At 39.6% G+C, this 12,874-nt stretch overlaps 1 protein-coding gene across 2 annotated transcripts in view; it reads left to right on the plus strand.

Moving 5' to 3' along the window:
* The window catches only part of RAB3C (RAB3C, member RAS oncogene family), a 365,186-nt gene that overhangs the window by 28,987 nt on the left and 323,325 nt on the right, over nt 1-12,874 (plus strand). The window lies entirely within an intron of this gene.

Below are 12,874 nucleotides of genomic sequence, written 5' to 3' on the forward strand. Positions count from 1 at the left end.
CAAGCATCTTTTAATTTCATGGCTGCAGTCACCATCTTCAGTGATTTTGGAGCCCAAGAAAATGAAGTCTGTCATTGTTTCGATTTTTTCCCCGTCTACTTGCCATGAAGTGATGGACCAGTTGCCATGATCATTTTTTCAATGTTAACTGTTAAGCCAACTTTTTCACTCTCATCTTTCACTTTCATCAAGAGGTTCTTTAGTTCCTCTTCATCATCATTCCCTGGTTCCTCTTCACTTTCTGCCATAAGGGTGGTGTCATCTGCATGTCTGGGGTTATTGATATTTCTCCCAGCAATCTTAATTCCAGCCTGTGCTTCATCCAGCCTGGCATTTCGCATGATGTACTCTGCATATAAGTTAAATAAGCAGGGTGACAATATACAGCCTTGACATACTCCTTTTCCAATTTTGAATCAGCTCATTGTTCCATGCCTGGTTTCTAACTGTTGCTTCTTGATCTGCATACAGGTTTCACAGGAAGCAGGTTAGGTGGTCTGGTATTCCCTTCTCTTTAAGAATTTTCCACAGTTTCTTGTGATCCACAGAGGCAAAGATTTTAGTGTAGTCAATGAAGCAGAAGTACACATTTCTCTGGAATTCTCTTACTTTTTATATGATCCAATGTATGTTGACAATTTGATCTCTTGTTCCTGTGCCTTTTCTAAATCCAGCTTGAACATCTAAGAGTTCTTTGTTCACATACTAGTGAAGCCTTGCTTGTAGAATTTTGGCCCTAAAGTGCACAAATAAAACTATAAGATCAAAATTAGTCATTCATAACTAAATGTCTATTACATACTTAGTTGTTACCATTAATAATCTCAAAAACTCATTATATTTGAAAATAATGCATAGGTTAGCTCTTTCTTGCTTTGCAAGAATTCCTCAGTATACATGATAATTGCTGAGAATTATAGCCAATAGTTAATGAGCTGCATTATCCATAGCCAAATAATTTCAAAAACAAAGTTTAAAAGTTTATTACAATTTTTTAAGGAAAAAAATTGTTTAGGAACATAGGAACCAACTTAGAGAGCTCTAAGTAGCCAAAACTGAAATAATTTGAGCAGTAAATAGTATTCAGTTATAACCTAAAGTATAAAATAAACATCTGTGAATTCATACTGACATAAGTAATTGAATTAAGAAATTAAAATATATTTAATTTGGAGTGTGGGTAATGTTTAAATGTTTAGAATAGTATAGGGACAGTATCAAACTTAAGGATGTCAAAAGTTCTCTGAGATCTTAACATTAAAAAAAATAAGATCATGGTATCTGGTCACATCACTGCACGGCAAATAGATAGGGAAACAATAGAAACAGTGAAAGACTTTGTTTTCTTCAGCTCCAAAATCACTGTGGACAGTGACTGCAGCCATGAAATTAAAAGACACTTGCTTCTTGGAAGAAAAGCTATGGCAGTCCTAGACAGTGTATTAAAAAAGCAGAGACATCACTTTCGAACAAAGGTCCATCTAGTCAAAACTGTTTTTTCCAGTAGTCATGTATGGACGTGAGTGTTGGACTATAAAGAAGGCTGATGAGCACTGAAGAATTGATGTTTTTGAACTGTGGTGATGAAGAAGACTCTTGAGAGTCCCTTGGACTGCAAGGAGATCAAACCAGTTAATCCTCAAGGAAATCAACCCTGAATATTCATTGGAAGGACTGACGCTGAAGCTGAAGCTCAAATACTTTGGCACCTGATTGGAAGAGACCCTGATGCTTGGAAAAATTGAAGGCAGGAGGAGAAGGGGATGACAGAGGATGAGATGGTTGGGTGGCATCACCAACTAATGGACATGGGTTTGAGCAAGCTCCAGGAGATGGTGAAAGACAGGGAAGCCTGGCACACTGCAGTCCATGGGGTTGCAAAGAGTTGAACACAACTTAGTGACTTAACAACAACAAGGGACACCATCAAACTTAAGGATACCAGAGTCCTTTGAGGTCTTAAGACATCCCCACTAATCTGCCATTAGGTTTGGAAACTATCTGCCAATAATAGTTTGGAAATTCAGATCATAGTTGACCTAGAAGCTGTTACCACAACCTGCTGTGTCATAATGGTGGTGGTGGTTTAGATGCTAGGTCGTGTCTGGGTGTGACCCCATGGACTGTAGCCTGCCAGGCTTCTCTGTCCATGAGATTCTCCACACAAGAATACTGGAGTGGGTTGCCATTTCCTTCTCCAGAGGATCTTCGTGACCCAGGAATTGAACACCAGTCTCCTGCATTGCAGACAGATTCTTTACTGACTGAGCTGCAAGGGAAGCCCGCTGTATTATAGTGGTAAATTTCAAATGTTTTGCTAAAGCAAAATCTTTTGCAGCACCCCAATATTAAACATATGTAAGTAAAGACAACCAGATAAATAGACAGCAAGACTCCTCAGCCCCTTACCCACCCAGGAGCCCTAGGCAATTCTGCAGAATTCTGATTATCTATGGAACACACTTTGTAATTTTTTTATACATTGGAAAAAGCTGAGTCTTTAAAGGCAGACCGTAGAGTTAGAGAAAATAATTGGAGCATAACTGTCTTATATAGGGCATGTATCCAGAATATATAAAGGACTCTTACAACTAAATAATAAGATACAAATCCCACTAATAAAAATGACAAAAAGTGAGAAGAAACACTTTACTAGAAAAAATACAAAAAAAGAAAAAGAAAAAATACATGAGTGGCTAATAAGCATATGAAAAGTTTCTTAGTATTATTAATCACTTGGGAAATACAAAGTAAAGCAACAAATTACCACTACATGCCTACTAGAATGGATACAATATTAAGACTCAGCTAGGGTTGGGGGCTTCCCTGGTGGCTTAGTGGTAACGAACCTGCCTGCAATGCTGGAGATGCATGTTCAATCCCTGGGTGGGGTAGATCCTCTGGAGAAGGGCATGGGAACCCACTCCAGTATTTTTGCTTGGAGAATCCCATGGACAGAGGCGCCTGGCAAACTACAGTCCATGTGGTCACAAAGAGTCAGATATGACTGAAGTGACATACCACACACACAGCAAGGAGTGGGAGGTTGCAGAGTAACCGAAACTCTCATACACTGCAAGGATGCAAAATGGTACAGCTGCTGTTGAAAATAGTTTGATTTCCTATAAAGAAAAACATCTATTTATTATAAGACTCAGCACCCCCTTCCTAGGTGTTTACATAAGATAACATAAAACTGTTGTTGTTGTTCGGTTGCTAAGGCTTGTGTGATTCTTTGCTTCCCCATGGACTGAGCACACCAGGCTTCCCTGTCTTTCACTATCTCCCAGAATTTACTCAAACTCATGAACATCCACTGAGTTGATGATCCCATCCAACCATCTCTTCCTCTGTTGTCCCCTTCTCCCCATGCCCTCAATTGTACACAGCATCAGGGTCTTTTCCAGTGAGTTGGCTCTTCGCATCAGGTGGCCAAAGTATTGGAGCTTCAGTTTCAGCATCAGTCCTTCCAATGAATATTCAGGGTTGATTTCCTTTAGGATTGATTGCTTTGATCTCCTTTCAGCCCAAGGGACTCTCAAGTGTCTTCTCCAGTACCACAATTCAAGAGTATCAATTCTTCAGCACTCAGCCTTATTTATGGTCCAGCTCTCACATAAAACATATGTCTGTACAAAGACCTATAGGTGAGTGTCTCAGTCCAGTTCAGTCACTCAGTTGTGTCTGACTCTTTGCAAGCCAATGGACAGCAGCACGCCAGGCCTCCCTGTCCATTACCAACTCCCGGAGTTCACTCAAACTCATGTCCATTGAGTCGTTGATGCCATCCAACCATCTCATCTTCTGTTGTCCCCTTCTTCTCCCGCCTTCAATTTTTCCCAGCATCAGGGTCTTTTCAAATGAGTCAGTTCTTCACATCAGGTGGCCAAATTATTGAAGTTTCAGCTTCAGCATCAGTCCTTCCAGTGAATATTCAGGACTAATTTCCTTTAGGATGGACTGGTTAGATCTCCTTACAGTCCAAGGGACTCTCAAGAGTCTTCTCCAACACCACAGTTCAAAAGCATCAATTCTTCAGTGCTCAGCTTTCTTTGAAGTTCAACTCTCACATCCATACATGACTACTGGAAAAAACCATAGCCTTTACTAGACAAATCTTTGTTGGCAAAGTAATGTCTCTGCTTTTTAATATGCTGTTCAGGTTGGTCATAAATTTTCTTCCAAGGAGTAAGCATTTTTTAAATTTCAAGGCTGCAGTCACCATCTATAGTGATTTTGGAGCCCCTGAAAATAAAGTCTGTCACTGTTTCTCAATCTATTTGCCATGAAGTGATGGGACCAGATGCCATGATGTTCGTTTTCTTAATGTTGAGCTTTAGCCAACTTTTTCACTCTCCTCTTTCACTTTCCTCAAGAGGCTCTTTAGTTCTTCTTCGTTTTCTGCCATAAGGGTGGTGTCATCTGCATGTCTGAGGTTATTGGTATTTCTCCTGGCAATCTTGATCCCAGCTTGTACTTCATCCAGCACAGCATTTCTCTTGATGTACTCTGCATATAAGCTAAATAAGCAGGGTGACAATATACAGCCTTGACGTACTGCTTTCCCTATTTGGAACCAGTCTGCGTTCCATGTCCAGTTCTAATATTGCTTCCTGACCTGCATACAGATTTCTCAGGAGACAGGTCAGGTGGCCTGGTATTCCCATCTCTTTAGGAATTTTCCACAGTTTGTGGTGATCCACACAGTCAAAGGTTTTGGCATAGTCAATAAAACAGAAATAGATGTTTTTCTGAAAATCTTTTACTTTTTCAATAATCCAACAAATGTTGGTCATTTGATCTCTGGTTCCTCTGCCTTTTCTAAATCCACCTTGAGCATCTGGAAGGTAACAGTTCATGTACTGTTGAAGCCTGGCTTGGAGAATTTTCAGCATTAATACAGTGGTATAAAATTCGTATTTAAAAATTCTGTCACTAGTTTTATATTACCACATTTCCATGGCTATCACAAAGTGAGCTGACATGTTAAGTGATAATGGATTTTTATCTACCACAACTCAGAATGTTTTCTCTTACACTTAAGATACCAAGAGCTTTAGGATAGTGTAAAACCTTCAGGAAGCAGTTTTCTAAAAGGAATTTTCAAAATTCTTACATAGTAGAAATGCTCCATTATAATCTTCTCAAAATGGAATTGTTAAATCATATACTAAGCACTTAGATTTTCTGCTTTCTATGTCCTCTGCTAGAACCAGAAATGTTTTCACAATTCCTTTGAGACAGATTCTTAAAATTCTCCACACTTCTTTTAAGTGAGAAGTGGCATAATGTCATTATGAAAGTTGTCTGTTTTTCTTAACTTGCCCACAATACATATTACTAATGCCTTATTGACTATGCCAAAGCCTTTGACTGTGTGGACCACAATAAACTGTGGAAAATTCTGAAAGAAATGGGAATACTAGACCTCCTGACCTGCCTCTTGAGAAACCTATATGCAGGTTAGGAAGCAACAGTTAGAAATGGACATGGAACAACACACTGGTTCCAAATAAGAAAGGAATACATCAAGGCTGTATACTGTCACCCTGCTTATTTAACTTATATACAGAGTACATCATGAGAAATGCTGGGCTGGATGAAGCACAAGCTGGAATCAAGATTGCCGGGAGAAATATCAATAACCCCAGATATGCAGATGACACCACCCTTACGGCAGAAAGTGAAAAGGAACTAAAAAGCCTCTTGATGAAAGTGAAAGAGGAGAGTGAAAAAGTTGGCTTAAAGCTCAACATTCAGAAAACCAAGATCATGGAATCTGGTCCCATCACTTCATGGCAGATAGATGGGGAAACAGTGGAAACAGTGTCAGATTTTATTTTTTGGGGCTCCAAAATCACTGCAGATGGTGATTGCAGCCATGAAATTAAAAGATGCTTACTCCTTGGAAGGAAAGTTATGACCAACCTAGATAGCATATTGAAAAGCAGAGATATTACTTTGCCAAAAAAGGTCCGTCTAGTCAAAGCTATGCTTTTTCCAGTGGTCATGTATGGATGTGAGAGTTGGATTGTGAAGAAAGCTGAGCACCAGAGAACTGATGCTTTTGAACTGTGGTATTGGAGAAGACTCTTGAGAGTCCCTTGGACTGCAAGGAGATCCAACCAGTCCATCCTAAAGGAGATCAGTCCTGGGTGTTCATTAGAGGGACTGATGCTAAAGCTGAAACTCCAATACTTTGGCCACCTCATGTGAAGAGTTGACTCATTTGAAAAGACACTGATGCTGGGAGGGATTGGGGGCAGGAGGAGAAGGGGACAACAGAGGATGAGATGGCTGGATGGCATCACCGACTCAATGGACATGAGTTTGAGTGAACTCCGGGAGATGGTGATGAACAGGGAGGCCTGGCGTGCTGCGATTCATGGGGTCGCAAAGAGTCAGACACGACTGAGCGACTGAACTGAACTGAATTTTACAACCCAGTGTTTGCCACATCTTCCTTCTTCTATGTGTTCTCCCTGATAACTTTATCCTATTAACACTTCTTATTTTACACTTAGAAGTTACCCAGAGTAGCTTTAAAGGTTGAAAACAGAAAGTGCGCTATTTTATCACTGTAGTCAAATATCTTAGGCAAAACAAAATGTATATTCAGCATAGCTCACCTCTTTGCTCCTTCTCTCCCTGACTTGGTGCCTTTTCCCATATCTTTTCCTCCTCTAACTCCTAGACTCCCGTGTGTCAACTTCTTCTATTCAAATGAATGTTTGCGTGTAACCCAAGAGAGAGAATTTGCATTTGAGAGGAACTGACATAACAAATTGTGGAATTTAAGCCTCTCTAGCAGGGTTGGGCATGACTGAGCGACTTCGTTTTCACTTTTCACTTTCATACATTGGAGAAGGAAATGGCAACCCACTCCAGTATTCTTGCCTGGAGAATCCCAGGGACGGGGGAGCCTGATGGGCTGCCGTCTATGGAGTCGCACAGAGTCGGACATGACTGAAGTGACTCAGCAGCAACAGCAGCAGCAGCAAGTTAGGGCGGAGAGGGCGGAGAAAGCGATGGCACCCCACTCCAGTACTCTTGCCTAGAAAACCCCATGGACGGAGGAGCCTGGTAGGCTGCAGTCCGTGAGGTCGCAAAGAGTCGGACACGACCGCGTGACTTCACTTTCACTTTTCACTTTCATGCATTGGAGAAGAAAACAGCAACCCACTCTAATGTTCTTGCCTGGAGAATCCCAGGGATGGGGGAGCCTGGTGGGCTGCCATCTATGGGGTCGCACAGAGTCAGACACTACTGAAGTGACTTAGCAGCAGCAGCAGCAGCAAGTTAGGGAGCTAACTGGGCATGAAGTAAAGGGATATAAAACACAAAAGATTTTTGGTTTTCTTGCCCCAATCAATGTGTAGATTATTAACTACATGAGTGCATTAGTGCACTACTAGTGCATTAGTGCAATAATTAAGAATGAACTGAAGTTACCATTATAATGAAAATGTGGTTAGAATGCCCCATGTAAATATCTAATATCAAATCCCACAATGGAATATATATGTATATAGTACAAAAAAAAAATCCTTGGAAAAAGTTGCAAGATGGGACCATGCTGTTATTCTGATTAGTTTCTTGTACATTTGTTTCACTTCTCAAAAGAAATTAAAACTCAGTAATTTACTCTCTACACCTGCCTCTGGTTACTCTCCCTTCTGCACTGACTACAGGGTTCCACTAGAATGAAATAACATATGCCTTCTCGCAGGTGCCTGTTCTAATTCACATTGCTTTAACTCATCTTTTAAGTTCATATCATCCACTAAAAAAAAATCACACCAACAAACCCCTTTTGGTATAATGAGAGAAAATGGGTTTAATGGTTAAAAACTACGTGCCCTTTCTTCCAGGTGTTAGCTCTCAGCCCCTGCCGCACCATCATCTGTGTAATATTTCTTTGCACAGTGCACAAACTACAACCATCCACTGACCCCTAAGTTCCCCCCTTTTTTCTTCCCCTCTTTCCACTCCTCATTATTATCAAATGTACTTTTCAATCTTTACATTCTATTTTGTGACCATAATTACATGTGCTCAGTATATAGATTGACTATTAATATAAAACACTTACATTCAGTTCAGTTCAGTTCAGTCGCTCAGTGGTGTCCGACTCCTTGCGACCCCATGAATCGCAGCACGCCAGGCCTCCCTGTCCACCACCAACTCCCGGAGTTCACTCAAACTCATGTATTAATCACTATAGACAAAAGTATGGTTACATTCCCTGTTTTGGGGCATAGTTCTTTGTTTTTCTAAAATTGCCATTTTCCTTTTTTATATTCTCTCTCTTGCCCTCCTCCTCATTTGGAACCCTCCATCCCTTACTTTAAGCTAGACTATTGGGTCTTGGCGCCTGCCATGTACAAGTGTTTTTCTAATTGTTTTCTTGTGTTGGAGCCATTATTTTCCTGGAAGCTATGTCTTTTTAAAAAATTTACTGTCTTGTTTCGCTAGGCTGGAACAGAGCTTCAAGTAACTACCTACCAGAGGGACAAAGTTTCACATTTTTTTCATATCTAAGTTATTTTCTCTTTGCCCTCAAACTTTTCACTGGTTAATTTGGCTTAGAACAGAATTTTAGCTTGAGCGCTGTTCCTCTGAGAGTTTTAAGTCACGGCTCCATCGTCTTCTAGCATGCAGTTTGGCAGATGAGACGTCTATTCTCAGTTTTCCTGTGTTTTGTGTGTTTTTCTTTTCCTGCCTTGTTCCATCAGCATACTTCTACTGCCAATAAAAATGTTTAGCATACTCCTTTTCTTTGTTGCTCCAAAGTTTCACAGGGATTGTTTAGATATTACTTTTTGAAATCAACTTCTATATCATTCTAATAACCTTTTTTGGTATGAAATCTTGTGTCTCCTTTCAGCCTGGGTTACTTCCCTTTTAAAATGAATTTGATGACTTCACCTCCATTTTCTCTGCTCTTTCTTCCTGAAACTACGCTTGTCAGATATTAACTTGCTTGATTGTAGACCTTCTTTTATCCTTACTGTCATATTTTAGACCCCTGTGTTTTAGATAGTATAATAGGTTATGGAACAAGGCCACAAGCATTTAAATCTCTCCTCTTTATTATCTGTGTGGCCCATAGGTTAAGACCTTTCTTGCTTACATTTCCTCATCTTTAGAATGGGCTAACAGCAGTCAGTGTCTACAAGAGGGTTGTTCTGAAGACTAAATAAGTAATTCATTTAGCACAGTGTTTGTCACAGAGTAAGCACTTAAAAAATACCAGCTATTGTTTTTTGGAGATAGTATATCATCACAGTGAAGTTCACTGACTCTACAGCTAGACTAACTAGGTTTTAATACTAGCTCATTAGCTAAGTGACCTTGACCAAGCTGCTTAACGTTCCTATACCTCAGATAAAAAAGAGCATCATATTCTTACATACATAATGGGCTTGTTGTGTTCATTACATTGCTTATAACAGTTACTGGCTATTTGGAAAATATTACTTATATGGAATAATTCTTTGGCTTAGTGTTTTTAGCCTGATAATGATGTTTGTACTTTGTCAATTATAGTTTAAATTTCCAAAACCTCTTTCATGTTTTCTCATCATTCCTTTTTCACAGGATACTGTTCATGGTTTTAGGTATAATAATATCTTCTCAAATTTCTCTGAAGCTATTAATTTGACATTCTTTTTCCAGAACAATCTTAATTTCTGAGTGATTATCAAAATGTGTTTATTTTCTTTTGTTTTCCTTTAGAGGTCTTTCCTAAAAGACTTGGTGAGCATTGTCAATGGGTCGTTTTGTATTTCAGAACATGATCGTATAAAGGCTATCCTCGGTCCCTGTGAACTGGAGTGGTACATTTTAGTGTGCACTGTGACTTCAGAAGGAGTAGGCAAGAAGCTAGGCTTTATGTTGAATGGCCCCAAAAATCAGCTATTCTGTTTTCAGACCTTTCATTAACGCCCTGTGTTCATTCCCTCCATCAGGCCTTGACTCTGCAACTTCGCCCAGCTTCCACTGGGCAGGCTGTTTGTGTCTTTGGTGGCAGCACAGAAGACATGAGTTCCAGGTTCCAGTTTCCTCCCACTCAACCTCTATGGTCAACATCATCTTTGTCTTACTGCTTGCCAGAGACTTATTGAAATCTCTTTTCAACTTATAGTCCCTCTCCCATTCTATCTGCTGTTATGCATGAATACAGTTTTAAATTCCCTTTAAACTGATTTAATGGGGACTTGGGAGGGAAAGGGGATAAATGCAGATATCCAGTCAATCATCTTTAGTGACCACTGCTGAAGAAGTATTTTAAAAGGATCCTGTGGTTTACCTTAGTTCATTTTGACACACGTTTAAAAATTAATCTCACATTGTTCTCAAGTACAAAGTATGATGCATAAAAGAGGAATATTAAACTGTAAAGGCATTTGTCCTGAGTTTGTAAATACTAAGGATTATAGAGCACTGCCCCCCAACTGCCTGTTAATAGCTGTAGTATATACCTTCTGGGTCTCAGGAAGCTCTTCCTTAGTGACATCACACCTTGTTCCATCTCCTTTTGATTACTGCAGTATTCCCAAGAATGCATAATTTGGTGGATTTTTGTAATATGAACATTTTTATTGTCAACCAACATTCTTTCTCTTCCCTCCCCAAAGCCCTGTGTAAACTCTTGCTGTGGGTTACAAAGAAGTTTCTGGGAGCATTTCAGACAGTCTGGTACAGAGCTAGCCCTCAGACATTCACTTGATATCTTAAATTTTATTTTCTTATTGAAAAAAAGTATTTTGGAGATTTTCTGTGCGTGATACATGGGAGATGGCGTGGGAGGATGTTTCCTTTGATCGTGTTGTTTGTTCTATAGGATTCTTGTTAGTCCAGGCCCACTGAGCTCTTATCAGCTTTTCTCGCCTGAGCACCTATCAGCAAAATGCACTTACAGTCCCACTTACTGTTTTGAAGGGGAAAAGGAGTCAGAGAGTGTCACATAGCAGAAAGCTTGGATGTACTTTGCTGCTCCCACCAAAGGCTGTGTTCATTGCTGCCTGTTTTCTTAGAGGCTCTCTGAGCATGGGGGAGTAGGTTGGGGACAGGTAAGAAGAGTGTATAATCAAATGTACTAAAAAGCTTTTTTATATACCTACTCAACATTTTAAGTTGGGCGTGAGAGTATAGTAGAATTACATTTCTTGGTACAATGTACACTGACTTATTTTTGAGCTGCCTATGGTACTAACTCAGTGACATACAAATAAAATCAAGAATGACCAATCTCTCTCTTTTTCTATTATAGACTCCACTCATCTTTTCGTCACTCTAAAATTCCCTGTCACTAAAAGAGGGCAGCCTCAGCACTGTTGTATTTTACATTCTGGGCATAAAACACTTTAGATGACATAATAGTTGTTCCTTTTTTCCCCCTGATGAGTTCGACAGCCACTAGAGGCCCTCCAAGTCTAGAACTCAACAATGAACTGGAATGCTAAACAGCTATCAGCAGCTCTGTCAGCCCACAGGTAACTGTGAGGGTGATTAATCATTCTAAAAGCACTTATCTGCCCATCCTGTCCACAGGGGCACATTACACGCCTACAATCTATTACACAGCCTAGGTGGGTTTCTTTTCCAGGAGTACTGTCTAAAACCAACAATCATTTCTGGGTTTTGCTTTTTATTACTTTGCAGAAATATTTTTCTCAATATTCTTCTGCTTCAAAACAAATTCTCAAAGCTTGTATTTATGAGATAATCCAGGACAGAATTCAATATTTTGTCTTATTCTCCACATGGGTTCCAATAATAGAGGGGGACAGGATTTCATATGCTTTTATCCTTCCACGGTGGGGAGTCAACCAACCAGATGAGTATGCCAGTGTTGTGTAACTGAGCCAGAGAAATACCTTTAACCCAGATCATCCAAGCCAGGAATAAGAAGGGATAAAGACCTCCCTACTATCTACCACTTCAACACTGAGTATTTATAATGACAATTCACTCTTCACTAAAATCCTTCCCATCTCCAGAATGGCCCAGAATGGCAGTCAACTTCCCTTTTAACCCTTCTGCATCATGACACCATATTATCCTTCTTAAATTAGCATTTTATCACATCACTACTCTGCATCTTCCCCCACCAGTACTTAGACGACTCTTACATTGCTGTTTAAATAAGTCCAATCTTTACCATCTTATTCAAGATTTCCTATTATTTTCCCTTCCAGTATATTTTCCACTTCTTTTCTTTTCATTATCTTTTTATACAAAAGCACATCTTTGCAAATGCTCTTGAAATTCTCTAACAGAAGGCAATTCTGCAATGAACACTCAAGTCAGTTATAAGAAGTTCAGTACTAACCAATTCCTGTGTGTGAAAATAAGCCTGAGCCAAAAAGAGACATTGGGGTGGTTCCATTCTTAACCTACTTCCCTAATGAGGTTCTAAAACCCCCAGACATGGAAAATGAACTTGCCTTCTAGGAAATGCATTGCCATATTTAGGTAAGGTTATTCATCCTTTGAGGATACCCTAGAGTTCCCACGAGTCTGGAAACATTTCATCTGGTCTATCATAGTGGAACTGAGGAGTATAGCATACAAATTTTAGTTGAAAAATTCCATTATCAGCAACTTATTTTAGCATTCCTAAAAGAGCATATAATTTTCAGTATCTTAAGAAAGGAAAACATGGCAGACAACATCCCTTTGCCATTAATTAGAGATACCGAGTCTGTGACTAAACATATTACTCATGCTGTGTTTCAGATCTGCCCAACTAGCTAAGTCACTTAAAAGAATAATGAATTCAGAGTTCAGGGAAAAAGGTTTTAGATTTTTTTTTCTTCATTTTAGTCTGGTTCATAAAAATATAATATTAAAATTCTGATCTCAACCA

Source organism: Bos grunniens, chromosome 20 (assembly GCF_055505025.1).
Source record: "Bos grunniens cultivar Pamir isolate PY7600 chromosome 20, Bosgru_T2T1.0, whole genome shotgun sequence".
NCBI classification, from domain to species: Eukaryota; Metazoa; Chordata; class Mammalia; order Artiodactyla; family Bovidae; genus Bos; species Bos grunniens.